The sequence below is a fragment of the Zonotrichia albicollis genome, chromosome 4 (assembly GCF_047830755.1).
Source record: "Zonotrichia albicollis isolate bZonAlb1 chromosome 4, bZonAlb1.hap1, whole genome shotgun sequence".
In the NCBI taxonomy this organism is placed as follows: domain Eukaryota; kingdom Metazoa; phylum Chordata; class Aves; order Passeriformes; family Passerellidae; genus Zonotrichia; species Zonotrichia albicollis.
In genome coordinates, this window is record NC_133822.1 from 4,678,505 (window position 1) to 4,694,366 (window position 15,862).

Consider the following 15,862-nt stretch of genomic DNA (forward strand, 5'->3'; position numbering starts at 1 on the left):
GCCAAGCACTGCCTTCCTCCTCTCCACAAAAGTCAATGGCCTCCCCCCAGCAGAAGGAAATGAGTGTTTGATGTTGGTGGGGGAATTGTTCCAGACAGGGGAAGCTGTGGGCTGTCCTGGTGCTGGCAGATGACAACAGAGCTGCCAAAAGGAGTTTTTGGGGCTGTTCTCTGTAAGCATCCCCTGCACCAGTGTCCCACAAAAACAGAGATGGCAATTTACAGCTCGAGGTGTGGCACAGTGGGATCAGGTGATAAAGCACACAGCTCAGGAAATCTGGGGTCTTCTTCCCTTCAACACCAGAGAGGAAGATTCCTGCCTTAGTTTTCTCTTTCCCATTTTCCCCTTTCCCATTTCCCTCTTTCCCATTTCCCCCTTTCCCATTTCTCCTTTCCCATTTCCCCCTTTCTCGTTTCCCCCTTTCCCATTTCTCCCTTTCCCATTTCCCCCTTTCCCATTTCCCCCTTTCTCGTTTCCCCCTTTCCCATTTCTCCCTTTCCCATTTCCCCCATCCCATTTCCCCCTATCCCATTTCCCCCATCCCATTTCCCCCTTTCCCATTTTCCCCTTTCCCATTTCCCCCTTTCCCATTTTCCCCTTTCCTATTTTCCCCTTTCCCATTTCCCCCTTTCTTTCCCACAGAAGCAGAGTGTGGTGGGCTGGGTTATTTCAGAGCTGACAGTTTGAGGAGGAAAGAAGTCATTCCATTAATTACCTGTGGATTTGCTGTAGGGAACTTGTTTCTCTCACCCACTTGCAAGGTGCAAGGAGCAGCACAGAGGTTTTGCCTGTTGTGGATTCTCCGAGGTCTGATAAAGGTTGTGTTTGCAGCTACAACCTTTGTAGGTGGGGATGGATCCCCATCTTCTGCATTTCTGTGAAATGTGAAATTCTTAGAGCCCTCAGGCTGATCTTCAAACTGACTCAAAGGTGTGCAGCGAGGGATGCACACAAGATATGGCTCCACAAGCCCCATTTTTATATGGAATGAGGCTGAGATGTGGCTCCAAGCATGTGCTCCAGAGGAATTATTGCCCTGTAAGTCAGGCACACAGAAAAAGAAAGTTCCTCAGCCATGTTCAACACTGAAATAAATCCCAGAGGTGCCTTTGCAGGCCAGGAAAAATCAGATTAAACCAAGAGATGAAACACTGATTTAATTGTGATAATGAATTGTTTCCACTGCTGCAATATCACAGGCCCCTTTGTGAGGCTGAAATGAAAAACAGATGCCCAGGACCATGGGTCTGTCTCAAGGAAGCAAAATATTTGTGTGGCCAAAAGGTAGCACACAAAGAAGTGTCTGGAAACACAGGAGAGTAACATTTTAAAAATAGCAGTGGCTTTGAAGGGGGAGCTGGAAGTCAACTTCCAGCTGAGAGAGTCTTCAGACCACAGGTAGGGAATAAAAGGTATTTTCTGCTGTAGAGTGCCCTCACTAAGTTTTTTTTATTTCTTTTGACCAGAATCTGGTCTCTCCCAGACAACATTTGAGGTTGTTGCTCTGTGGAGAAACACCTAAAAATGTTAATTAATACCTAACAAAACCAGGCACTGTTTGCCTATCCTGGGAATGTTCCTGGCTATGTCCACTCTGCATTGCCCTTGGGCCTGGCTCTTCTCCATGACATGTCTTAAGTTTCTGTGGTTCTGAGATGTCCCTTTTGTTTTCAGGCCAAGATCACAACAATCAGACTGCACTGGGGTCTGATATCCTTGAGCTCCACAGCTCAAGGAAGCTCAGGAACCTGTCCATAACAACAAGTGTTTTATCCCTTGGGATGTAGCATGAGGATTTATTGGTAGGCATGAAGCTGGCAAGCAGCAGCCCATTCTTGAGCTTATTCCCCATCCATTTTTCATTTTTACAACATCTGCAGGGCCAGGAGAGATGCTCTGGGGGTTCTTGCAGTGTACCAGTCTGATGTCAAACAAGGGAAAAACATTTAGGAGAGGGATATTAGTGTGATAGACCCTTCTTGTACTCCTCAGCCACCTCCTCAGCCTGGAAGTGAGTCCAAGGTTATTTTTTATCATCTTTGTCATCTTTCTTTGCACCTTTCCGGAGCTGTAAAGCAAAGCTCTCTCTTTCATGTTTTTTTACAAGTGAGTAAACACAAGACCTGAAAGACATATTTACAGAGAAATTCTCCTTAATGTATTATTCATTTGACTTTTTACTAGAAGTGTTTCTGTAGCCCTGATGTCCTGAGGATATCAGTAACAAGAGGTTTTGTAGAGAGAGGTAATGTTTTTATTAGAGCAATGGATAGATTTAAAGAGGTACAAAAACCACTGAGTATTTATTGAGTTAGGGTGGGATAGAGCTATTTTTCTTTCCAGTGGTTGGTACAGGGCTGGATTTGGGATTTAGGATGAATTGAGTTAATAACATACTGATGTTTTAGTTGTTGCTGTGTTTCCACTCAGTCAAGGACTTTTCAGCTTCTCATTCTGTCCTGGCAGGGAGGAGCCTTGGGAGCACAAGGAACTGGGAGGGAACACAGCCAGGAGACCCAAACTGAAGAAGGGATATTCCAGACCATACAGCATCTCTGAACAGGAAAACTGAACAGGGGGAATTGTCCAGGGGGTGGCAGCTGCTGCTCCAACTCTTGCTGGGTCAGTAAGAGGTGACAATTGCAATGTGCATCACTTGTTTTGTATTTATTCTTATCCTTATCTTTGTCCTTATTCTTATTCTTACCCTTATTCTTATTCTTATTCTTATTCTTATTCTTATTCTTTTCCTATTCTTATTCTTATTCTTATTCTTATTCTTATTCTTATTCTTACTCTTATTCTTATTCTTATTCTTATTCTTATTCTTATTCTTATTCTTACTCTTATTCTTATTCTTATTCTTACTCTTATTCTTACCCTTATTCTTATTCTTATTCTTATTCTTATTCTTATTCTTATTCTTATTCTTATTCTTATTCTTAATTTTCCTCCCTTTTCTGTGGTATTAAACTGTCTTTATCTTAACCAATAATTTTACTCTTTTTCTGATTTTCTCCCCCATCCCTCTGGGAATGAGTGAGCAGTTCAGCTCACTCACCCTGCCAACTTAAGCCACACCAACAAAGCCCAACTTAAAACCCTTTTGAGAATATTTTTTGTGAGTATGAGCTCATCTATATTCCAGTTGCTAGCTGGAGTCATACAAGATTTGACATCTTTCCCCAACATTCCTTTTTCCTTTTTTTTTTTTTTTTCCTGGAGAAAAGGTGCTCAATGCAAAGGTCAGAAGCTGTGCAATGCTGTTGGCTACCAAGCTAATTAACCTCACACTCCTGTCAGTGCAAACTGCTGGGATGGTGCATGTCTTTCATTGACAGGCTGATGTATTTTGGGTAAGAGGCCATTAACCTCTTCTCATGGATTTACTCTGCCAGGGAAAATTACCTGCATCAAAATAAGCGTCCTTTACAAAATTTGTACTGATCTTGCTCTGTTGATTCCACTTTGCACCTTCAGCAGTGTCACAGTGGCATCCTCATGCTGAGTAATTTGGACCTGTGGATCTGCACTGATGGTATTAAGTGGTGATGAGACAAATGCATGTCATAATCTCAAGAATGTCATGTCAGAAGATAAGCAAATATAATTAATGGTACTTTAAAATACAGTAAATAAAGAAAAAAGATCCACAGTGTATGAATCTGCTTAAAGTACACATTCTTTATGAAGAATGAGATGAGATTTTGGTTTTTTTGGGGGGGAGATTCCATTTTGTGGATGGACAAAATGAGATTCCATTTTGTGGTGTTTTCCTGATGTTTGTGATGAATTATTATTGTATGCTATTTCAAACCAACTTGAAGCAACCTGGTCTAGTGGAAGGTGTCCCTGCCCATGGCAGGGATTTGGAATTAGATGGCCTGTAAGGTCCCAAACCCTTCTTTGATTCTATGATTATAAACCTTTCAAAAGCTAAAATATCCATCTGGTTTCACCACCCTACCCCACAGCTTTCACTACAGAGATTTTTAGACTGGATGACATCACTGTAGAGTGTGATTTCACAGGATAAGGACCCATCCTACCATTCATTCCCCCAGCTCTGCTCCAGGGATGGCAATATCTGGTGGAAACAGAGCAGGAAGAGAGGGCAGGATCTGGAACACAGCACAGCACTCAGCCTGGTGCTCTGTGCTGCCTCCAGGGCTGCTGACACAGGTCAGTCCTGGTGGCTGGAATTCCCTTGGGCTCCTGTGAGTTCCTGAATCATCCTGAGATATTAAATTCAGCAAAATAAACGAGGGAGTCAGGAACGGAAGAGGAAAGCAAAATATTAGGGAAATACTTTCAACCAAAGCTTAGTTTGCAGCTTGAACAGTGGAAATCCAGCCAGACTGGATGTAATGGACAAATCCCACTGAAACAGGTTCCATGGAAAGGAAAAACTGCTGGTTTAATGCAGACTGGAAAACTTGTATTAAAAGGCTGGACCATTTAGGTGTCACCTTTACTTTGACTGCAGTGAGTGCCAGGTGGGCTCCAATGTGTTTTTTGAGGAGGCCAGAGGATGATAACAGGGATTTTGGTGTAGGGAACATGGCCATGGGAATAGATGGAGGCCATGGAGGATGTTCAGGTCAAGAGAAGTGAGCAGCAAAGCATAATACACCAACTTCTTTCAAATTAGTCAATAGAAGCAAAGAGATATATCTTTCTCCTGTGTCTCCTGGGGACAAGACATTTTGGCGTGAAATTGCAGAAATGGCCTTAAACACTGGGATGTAACTAGAGGAAGGTGACATGGGTAATTTTTGGGACTTGCCAAGGAACCAGGTAAGAGCAGGGTGCTGAGTTCTGGATATCTGCACTGGGTTTAGTGGATCCAAACTGGATAAATCAGACCTGGGCTTATGCAGACGTCATGTAGATATTGCTCCCAGGTCCTGCAGGATGTGGGGCCATCAAGTCCTTAAAGCTGACCCCATGGGCAAACAGCCAAATGCAAATCTTTCCCTTTAATTTATTTGTTTTTTCATACCTCAGGTCATAGGATTAGGTCAAAGTTGCTTATATTTCCTGTCCTACAAAATGCAATCAAGATGAAGCCAATCAATCCCTCTTGTGAGGAGTCTTTGAGGGACATATTTTCCATGGGAGAGTCAAGGGTTACAGATGACACAAAGGAAATTTAAAAGAATAAAGGAGTCTTTACAGCAGCCTCAAGTTACACCATATGAAGTTTAAAAAACTCCAGCACTCCCAGCTGAAAAGCCTGGGAATAAATGAAACTAAAATAAACCTCTTCAGCTTCATGCACAGAGGATTATTATTCTTTTCTCCATTGCTATACTTTCATGTTGGTGTAACTCCAAATAATTCATTTGTGTTACTTCTGTTTGTGCCAGATTTGGGGAGGAGAGATCCAGACCCAAGCACTGGGTTGATGATTGACTCATCCTTTCCCACACAAAGAGAAAAACAGTGAATTGAGTTTTTATGGCTAAATCTGGATTCCAAACTGCATAAATTAAATATTTATATATAGACACATTTATATGCATATACATATATATGTTTGCATGTGTATGGATGTGTACTTTCTTTTGAATTTCAGTAAAACACATTGAATCCTGGGGCTTTTTTGACAGGCTCTTGAAATGAACCACTTAAAGAGGATTTATGTTTGAGGTAGATCTCAAATGTGAAATTTTGAAGATTGTTTGCCAGCATGACATGCCAAAATAAAACAGATAATGCAAGCTCTGAAACTGACTGGATAATGGCACATCCTGGTAACCTATTATTCATGCAGAGTTTGGTATAAATGTGCATATTTTTTTTTTAATGCAATAATTCAAGGAAAGGCTGTTTTCTAACACATTTCTACAGAAATATGAGGATCAATTCAGACTTCAGCTGTTTGGACTTCTAAATCAGGCCTGAAGCACATGAACAGCACATAATCTTAAAAAATGGAAGAAAGATGTTTCTTTGAATGAATGTTGCCAATATTTATGTGTCCACAAGGTTTACTGGAATAAAATTGTGCAAATGTTTGCAGGATGGAGCTATTAATTAAATAAGAAGTCATACAGGGTAATGTATGACGCATCACCTTGCTTTCAGAGTATCACTTTCTGTTTATCTTTGACAGCAAGTGCATGAGAGGAAAAAAAATGGTGCCTTATCATATATTCTTCCTTTGTAAAAAAGGATCCACAACAAGGCAATTATTACCCTAAAACACCAAAAGGGCACTTGCTGTGAGGCGCATTCAGGAACAGGGCTGGCAATACTGGGTTTAAACTCCAGCAAGGGGGAATCAGGGCACACATTGGGGCTGTTTCATCAGAGGTGACCAAGACAATCTGAGCAGGTTGGTTGGAGATGCTCCATCACCTGAGGTTTGAAGAACAAGTCAGGTGAGCCTGCAGGTGTACAAAAACTTGTGGGAGAGTTCAATGAGGAATTAAACAAGGTCAGCAATAGGACTGTCACTGTCATGCTTTCTGAAAAATCTCTTTGCTCAGGATTCTTCTTCTGGGAAGCTGAGAAGATTCAGAGAAAAATGAAAACAATATTATCTGATTTGCTGCTCCTGTGTTTTGCTGCTTTGGAATGTGGTTTGGAGATTGTTAATCCAACATGTGAATTGTTTTTACTTAATGACTAATCGTGGTCCAGCTGTGTCACACTCTGGAGGAGTCACAGGTTTTTTGTGAGTATCTTGTTAAGCCTTCTGTAAGTATCCTTTCTCTATTCTTTAGGAAAGTTTTAGTATAGCATTCTTTAATATAATATAAGTACATAAAATAATAAATTAGCCTTCTAAGAATATGGAGTCAGATTCATCTTTCCTCCCCACGACGGGGAGACTCTGTAAATACCACAACAGGACAAGGGAGGATGGCCTCAAGCTGGAAAAGGGGAGATTTAGACTAGATATTATGAAGGAATTCTTCCTGTGAGGTTGGTGAGGCTCTGGCACAGGTTACTCAGAGAAGCTGTGGCTGCCTTGTCCCTGGAAGTGTCCAAGGCCAGGTTGGATGGGGCTTGGAGCAGCCTGGGACAGTGGAAGGTGTTCCTGCCCATGGCAGGGAGTAGCACTGGAGGGTCTTTAAGGTCCTTTCCAACCCAAACCATTCTGTGATTCTGTGCTGTAGAGAACTGAAACAGGTAGGGTTGATCCCACTCCAAGACACATGATGGAAGAGATGATCCAAATTTACTGTTATTCTGTGATTTCTCTGAACACACTCACACCACCTCTGAGTTTGGACTTCTGTTTTTCTGTAAATATTTGTGTGCAGCACAAACAAGAGCAATTACTGTAGATGGGAACCTCAGTGGGTTTCAGTGGGCAACGTAAGGTTCCAACCCAAGTCCATTCAGTGGAAATTATGCATCTGAGTTACAGACCAAACTACACCACAGAAAATAAAATATGTTTGCAGACTGCCTGTACATCTGGATGTTGAGTTAAGAAAGATTGAATTACAATTAATGTAACAAAGTTTTGCTGTTAGCCTGTGGTAAATACCACAGTGGTAAATCCTGAGTTCAAAATCCTAAAACTGGTAATATTTAACTTGTCTAAAGTTAAATGAGACAAAGGAGCACTGCATGAAAAACTTACTGCAGAATGTAAATTACTCATTTTCTTTCTGAACTTCATAAAGTTTGTCTCCTGACAATGAGGGAGAGTTTCTCCTTTTTGATCTTATTAGGATGAATGATGTTCTGTTTCAGAAAGATGGGCACTACAGAGGAAGTGGCAGCATTGAGGGACGTGGTCAGCAGCACTGAGGTCACACTGAAATTGTCATTGAAATAGAGTGACCATGAAATGTCAGAAACTTGTTCACTTGGAGTCAAACTCATTCTTGCTGAACATGTCTGGAGAGCCAGAGTTCCAATCTTGGAAGTCAAAGCAAAAGGAAGGAACCCGAGCAGTCCTCTTAGGATAGGACTTTCATAAATACTTTGAAGCTGCTGATGGATTTTTGTGGGTATGATGGGGATAATCTTCCAAAAAGGCTGAGTGTCAACCCCTGAAAATGAGGCTTTCTTAAAACTCTTTGCTGAGGACCCAAAAATGAAACTTCCTTAAACACTGGCATCTTATCAGATCTTGGGAGATGTGCTGGAGGAGAATCCTTGTGAAGATTAACTGTGCTGGGACTGAGGAGCTGGGAATGAAGGACTGAAACTCTTCTCAGCTTTCCCAACTTTGGAGATCTCTTCTGGCCTTGATTTATTGTCTGACAGGGCTGGCAGGCAGCTCAAACATTATTCCAGCACATGTGTATTGAGCACAGCAGCAGAAGTCGGGTCATGAATCTCATTTCACAAGACAGTAACGAGCCAATCAATACACCAAGCGAGTTTTACACCTTTTTTCCCAACAATGAGAACCTTTATCCTGCAATCAATTTCCTAGGATGAGTACAGAGATGTAGCCACATCACAGCTACTGAAAACCACCAGGTATGAGCGAGACACCTCAGTGGTTCTAAATAAAGGAAACAAAGAGGCTTGCATTTGGAAGGGTCTGGTTTGGCAAGCTCCCATGAACTGGAAAAACGTGGAAACACAAGCAATCGATCAGAAGCTGCTAATGCATGGTAACAGGATGTTTTCACAGTAATCCCCAAGTGTGAGAACATCCTGGTTGCACAGTGAGAAATGACTGAAACTAAGACCCTGGAGAAGGCAGGGCCCTGGCACAGCCATTGAGAGTGATTAGTGAACATTTAATGGTGCAAAGAATAAACTAAAGTAATGTAAAGGAGTAATGCAGTGCCTGGAAGATGAGCCTGGATATAAGCACTAATGGAACTACAACTTTAGAGAGAGAGGTAAGCAAATGCCTCATTTTGCATTATCTAGATAAGCATGACATGGAAGGAAAACATTTCTGACAGCCCCTGGGCATGAAACATTTCATTCTTTTGAGGCTTTTCAGCTAACTCAGGCAGAGGGAGTTAACAACAAAAGTGTGCAGCAGCGATGGAAGGAGTACTGCACTCCACATCAAGACATGTGGGAGTGATCCTTTAAACCAGCTCTTATCAAAAGAAGCTGAAAACATGGAAGACTTTATGGCTGATCTAAAATTGAAGAGAAATTCTTGCTTTGTGGGAGGCTAGATCCCTTGATAGGAGCTCAGAATGTGGTGGTAATCAGGAGCTGAAACATCAGAAAGAGAAAAGTTTTGGCAGATTGAGAATCAAGCCTTGACAATGTGGCTAGGACACATTAAGGAAAAACTGGGAGACACAGCCTGAACTGTGACAGCTGAACTTGACATCATGAATCCCCAGCTGAGGTCATTTCAAGTTCTGCTTTCTGTTGGTACTGAATATGGGTACTCTTGTCATTCTTCTGTTGGTATTATGAACATCTGGGTCTGAGAAAGGAATATGTGCAGAACTGTGTTTTGAAGAGGGGCAGAAGGGCTTTTACCTCCCAGATGGCCCTCCAGCAGCAAAGAAAATTCCAGTTGAATTAAAGTTGAGTTAAGAAGTGGACAGAACCAGGGCACTCATAAACTTCTGGGCTCAGTAAATGAAATTAATAAAAAAACTAAAAAATACAGGTGGGTAATGAGAGATCATTTCATAGAAGAAAGGTGTTGAGGGGAGTTCTTTGAAAATCAACAAAGCTGCCCAGAGAAGGTCTCTTTAAGTCAGGTTGAAATGTTTTTTGTTCCTTGTCAGGTTCAGTGGTTTCTTTTATTTCCCCTGTATTTAACCCCCTGTCAGTGTTCACAGTTATCTCTGCTTCTCAGAGCAAACAGGTTGCTCAGAGCCCCAACATTTCATTTTTAGAGAGGCAGAAATACAAAATCTTAACAAAATCTTTTTTTACATGTGAGCTTCTTTGTTGAATTCTGTCCGGGTTGCTATGTACTTTTGGCCACCCCAATTTTTCCTTTTGTTGTCTTCCTCACACACTCCCACTCACCAGCCAGAGTCCATTTCCACGTCTTTTGCTAACCCATCCCAGCAGTCTCAGTCACCACTTCTTGTACCATTCATCCTGAATCTGAACTGGCACCACCTGGCCTAGGGGCTGCAAAGGTCTGGCTGGAATGACCTGGTCCAGGGACCAAGAGTCAGGGCTTCTCCTGAGATGATGATCTCCCATTCTTTACTCTTCAAGACTCTATTGGGAGTATAATTCTCAGAGCCAAGTTTCTAAATTCTTCACTTTATTTTTGTAATGCTGTATTTACTAAGCTATTTTATTTTTTATAGAAATAGGTTTACAATATACTGGATGACAATGTGATGACAATGCTGAGGACATGAAGCAAAATTGAGCAGAAAGTTGGCCAATCTTGTGACATTATAATATTTAAAACTGTGCTCCTGTGCATGTTCTTTGTTTTGTTTGTTTCACTCAAACTTTCTTTTGCTATGCAAGAGGTTAAGAAATCCTATCTCATTAAAAAGCAACTCCAAAAACCCTCACTTTTTTCATGAATGGATCTGCATAATAACTTCCCATTTTTACTGTTTTTCAATTAAGGTGTTACCATATCTTTACATCCTTCTGCCACTCTGAGCAGAGAACTTTTCCAATAAGAAGGAGAGAAACTGTAGCAGAACCTAAAAAGTGTTTTTTGACTTGCTTTAGGGGACAGCTGTTGGTACATGCAGGTTTTCAAACATTATCTTGTGGGTCCCCTCAAAATCAGAATATTCTGAGATTTTGTGATCTGATGTTTTTGTGCAGGGACCATGCAAGAGCTGGTGGCATGATGTGCCCATTGCAAATTTGGGCATGAAGTCTCTGAGTCACAGACTTTTCCTCTAACCAGGCCTCCAGGAGGCTGGCTTTTCTTTAACTTCCTCATAAACAAGTACCCTAATATTTGACTTTCCTTCTAGGAAAAGCAGAAGATGGTGAATCACAAAGGGCCTTTGTTATGAGAGCAGCTCTGCTCTCACTCTGCCTCCTCAGAGCAGCCCTTTGATGCCTATTTCCTGTGGCAAGTAAAAACAAAAGAAAAGAAGTATGGGAACACATTTTTATTGTTTTTCTTTGACCCTGTTTATGATGATTCAGTAGCACCTATCAGACCCCAACAGTCTCTGGGGCACTGCATTACTCTTCCCTGGGGTGAAGGCATGAGGGGGAAGATGGAAACCAGCAGATGGATCCATCCTGTGGATTCACTGGGGCTTCTGCACCTGGGAAAACTGCAGAGTCCCATGGATCAAGGCCCCAGAACTTACCTGGGACTGATTGGAATGGGAGACCACAAACTAACTGCCCTTGAGGTTTCTTCTTGAGTTTATCTTCCTCTTGCTCAGGTATCTCTGAGGGTGAATGATTCAGGGCACTTGAGGGAAGAGTGAGAAACTCTCCAGCCCCTGCCTCCCCACGGAGCCCAGAGGAAGAAGATATTGTCTCTGTGGTTAGAACAACCAGACATGTGTCAAACGTTTGCCTTCGAGTCTTCAGTAGAAAAAATGGTCACATGAGCTGCACCGTAGCTTGTGGTGGAGCTTTATCTGCTTGGCCCACCGAGGGCTGGTTTGAGGTGGAAAATTGTAACACCCAAATGCAGCTGTTTGCCTCCTGAAGGAGGATACTTGCAAACTTTCCCACCTTTGGGGGTTTCAGGCATCTCCTCCCTGATGAGCAGCCCATGGTGCTGGAGGAGTGGGACAGACAGCAGGGGCAAAGCATCTCCCTGAAAATCAGACTTTCTGACTGTGCTTTTAAGAAAAAGAAGTGTTTGGTCTCTCTTTTTTGTTTTTTTTTCAATGTGTGAAACCGAAGCAGGGTGAGATAAATAAGCATGGTCTGGCATGCAATCAATTTACATTACACAGGCATGAGCTGTCTGTAATTATTTTGTCACATGGACCAGAGGAACATCCTTCCCACCATGGTCCCTCACTGCCAGCTCTTTGCAGAGCTATTCACCATCCCAAAATCCCAGATAGATGTTCCCCGTGCTGTCCTACACATGAGGGCTTGGTCTGATTTTGTGTGCTTGGTTTAGATGATGCCTCAGGTTTTAGCTTTTATATTTTTCAAATTCTGTGGTGCTTTAGTGTGTGCGTCTGAGCTTCACATTATGGGATGGTGAGCTCTGTGCACAGAGCAGGGAGACAAAACAATTCCTGCTCCAGCTGGGCACCAAGGACAAATGACCCAAACCTCAGCCCAGGAGCACAAACCCCGTGGGCTGCAGAGAGAAAAACAAGCAGGGTGGGACTGCCTGGGCTAAAGCTGGAATGGGACAATGAACTGCAAGGTGCAAATGGAGCAGAACTGATCCCAGGGAGAGAGCCCGGGAGCGCTCGTGCATTTTGGGGCCATTTTGGTTCATCTTGGGTGCAGTCCTGGCTGGGCTCTGGTGCTGCCCAAGGTGCAGCCATGGAGGAGATCCTTTTCATAAATCCCTGCTTTATTCTGGAGCTCTGCCCAGCCTCTGTTCTAGCTCAGCCTTCTCAAGGCATCATAGACACCAGACAGAGTTGGCTGTTGGCTGTGCCAACAGACAGAGGAGGTGTCCTGACCTATTTATCTCACTGTACAGGTTCAGGACTGTGTGCTCAGTTCAGCTCTGGGCCCGTCACTACAAGGAAGACACTGAGGTGCTGGAGCAAGTCCAGAGAAGGGAACGGAGGTGGGGAACAGTCTGGAGCTCCAGGAGGAGCTGAGGTGGCTGGGAAGGGGTTCAGCCTGGAGCAAAGGAGGCTCAGGGGGGACCTTGTGGCTCTGCACAAGTCCCTGCCAGGAGGGGACAGCCACAGGGTTGGACTCTACTCCCAGGGAACAGGGACAGGAAAAGAGGAATTGACCTCAAGTTCATCAGGAAAGATTTAAACTGGCTATCAGGAAAACTTTTATCATCAAAAAGGTGTTCAAGCACTGGAACAGTCTGCCCAGGGAAGTGATGGGATTGTCATTCCTGGAAGTGTTCAAAGGATGTGTGGCACTTAGGGTGGCACTTGGCACCATGGTTTAGTGGTGGCCTTGGCAGTGCTGGGTTAATGGTTGGACTTGATGACCTAAGAGGGCTTTTCCAGCCTTAGTAATTCCTTGATTTTATATTGTCTTAGCTATCTAGGGTCTCTTGTAAGTTATTTCCTGTAATTGGCTCCCTTATTGGGACTCTACATGACCCAGGACACAGAAGAAAGGACAATTCCTATACTCCAATTTTTCTTTCAACACCAAACAGTGATAACTGCTTGAGATAATGAGTATGCAGCAAGGTCTGCTCCTAAATATGTCAATGAAAATAAAATTAGCACTTCTAAAAAAAAAGAACAGCCTAAAATTTCCTCCCAACTTACTGTTGGGTGTCTGGAACAAAAGCTGCAGGAGGGAGCAGGCAGTGTTTGAAGTGGGCACAGATTGTCATGTTCTGCCTCAGCAGACGGTTTCTTTACAGGAAGCCACCACAATTTTTTGTTCTGCAGCTGAACAGATCACAAAAACTCTCAGTGCTGCCGCCTCACCCATCCACATCAGTGAGAAAAGTTAAAGGTACAATTTTTCTTCATCCCTTTTTGGGGCCTGAAGATTCGGCAGGGACCATTTTGTAAATTCCTGTTGCATTTTCCTGTTCCTGATACAGTGTGCTTGGTTTAGATGATGCCTCAGGTTTTAGCTTTTATATTTTTCAGATTTTGTACTGCTTTAGTGTGCAGTTCTGAGCTTCATATTATGGGATGGTGAGCTCTGTGCACAGAGCAGGGAGACAAAACAATTCCTGCTCCAGCTGGGCACCAAGGACAAATGACCCAAATCTCAGCCCAGGAGCACAAACACCGTGGGCTGGAGAGAGAAAAACAAGCAGGGTGGGACTGCCTGGGCTGAAGCTGGAATGGGACAATGAACTGCAAGGTGCAAATGGAGCAGAACTGATCCCAGGGAGAGAGCCCGGGAGCGCTCGTGCATTTTGGGGCCATTTTGGTTCATCTTGGGTGCAGCCCTGGCTGGGCTCTTGTGCTGCCCAAAGTGCATCCATTGAGGCCTGCTATTAAATCCCTACTTTATTTTAACTCTGCCTAGCCTCTGTTCTAGGTCACCCTTCTCAAGGCATCACAACATGGAGCCAAAGGCACATGCACCTGAGTTCTGAGTATTTGTCATGCTAGGTGTTGTCACTGGCAGTGCAGGACACCAAAATGGCAAATCCATTCTGTCCATTTGTGCAGGAATATCAGGTTCTTAATGGCCGGACAGTTATTGAGGCACTGAGTGATTTTGCAAGTTCCTGTATTTTCCTTAGGAGGAAATGATACCAGACATCCAAACCATCCTGCTTAGCTTTTTACCTTCTTACCAAGCTGTGATGGTCACAATGTCATGGTGCTGAGCTGTGATGGCTGGAGGGAATTAGTTCTGTTCCTCTGATTTTTCTTCTACCAGGGAACTAATCCAGATTGTTCTGTGGCAACAGCTGCTTGAATAGAAAATGTTATTTAAAATTGAATGACCACAACAGCTCAAAGCATAGGAACAATTTCTCCTCACCGGTCAATAACCTGAGTTTTCAGGTCAGGACAGCATAAATTCTGTGGTGGGTTTGTCATCTTAGTAACAAATAGGGTCCAAACAGAGATAAAGGAATATTATACAACTTTTAAGTGACTGGTATTGTGGTCGGAGTGTAGTAGGTTAATAATTGCAAAGATGGTGTAAGTGAAATGAGCATTTCTCAAACATATGAAGCTCTTCAAGAACATCCATAGTAGAAGATAACATAGGAATTGAGTGTATTTTGCTTACAGATATTCCAGGTGTGGCTCCATCAAAGAGCTGATAGCCACTACTGAGAGTTAAACACTTTCTGAAGCCAGTGGAAGCTTAAACATCCTGTAAAAGCACATTGAGATAGCTTAGAAATGACAAAGAGGAATTTCTTCCTACAAATGAAATTTTATAGGAAAACTACTAATTGTTAAATGTTAATCTTATGATTTCAGAGCTGTCTGAAGAACCCATGCTGATTCATATGTGTAAGTTAAATGCATGTGTTGGATCTGTTGATAAGACTAGATTACGAGCAAAAATATGAGCAAGCATGGAATTGTCTTTTCCATCTGGTCAACAGTTAAAAGAGAGTAATATGTGCAAAAGAAACAAAAAATCTAGGCAAGTCACTGTCAAGCTGAGGAGAGACACTTGAATGTTTGTGGAAATAAATTAACATATGTTATGTGTGAAGGGTACAGCCATTCTTTAAAATACCCGTGACAAAAACCTAATCAAATGACAGCTCTAATAACTGGAGCCCGAAGGGAGCTGTTACAATAATTACACAACATGTAGAGGGTTGTAATAGCAGGGCCTCACCCGCTGGAAGATGAAAGGATCATGGCAAATGGAAGCATTTGTATTCTTTGTATTCCCAGAGATGCCAGGGAGGCACAAAGACAAGAGCAGAGGAAAGGTGCATCAGGAATCAGTTCAGCTTAAGCAGTTTTGGCCCCAGGGGCTGTGTACTTGGGCTGATATGGGAGTGTGTCCTAGGTTGACTATATGATGCTTTTATCCCCAATCATCTTGTTCTGTTTATGCTGAATAATAAGTTTTGCACCTTTAAGACTTGTTCCAGAGAGTGAAAGGAGGAGAGAAGAAGCAGCAGTTTGTTTTCAGATACTGCACTCACTCCTACACATTCCTCCTCCTGGACTGTGCTCTCTGTGGATGGACAGACGCAGGACAGAGTTCTCCTTTGCTTTTAGTTAGTTTAGCTAGCTGAGGCAAAGAAGTTCCCTGGACTGTGTATTTTTTGCTTTTTCTTTGGATCTGTGCAAACCTGCTCTGGCCTGAACACCAGAGGAACACCGGCAGCTCCCACCTGTGGCCCACGGGGCTGGGCCTGGCCCACGGCATTTCCAGCACCCGAGGGACTGATCAG

General features: G+C 43.0%; 1 long non-coding RNA gene across 2 annotated transcripts in view; it reads right to left on the minus strand.

The window, feature by feature from the left end:
- Positions 1-612: 612 nt before the first annotated feature.
- Positions 613-15,862, minus strand: part of LOC113460186 (uncharacterized) — a 34,013-nt gene continuing 18,763 nt past the window's right edge. Inside the window, exon 3 of one of the 2 annotated variants that reach the window (XR_012579883.1) lies at positions 613-875. This is a non-coding gene — a long non-coding RNA (uncharacterized LOC113460186). Of the gene's footprint in view, positions 1,037-15,862 lie in introns of both variants that reach the window. The other variant, XR_012579882.1, reaches the window with a different exon arrangement.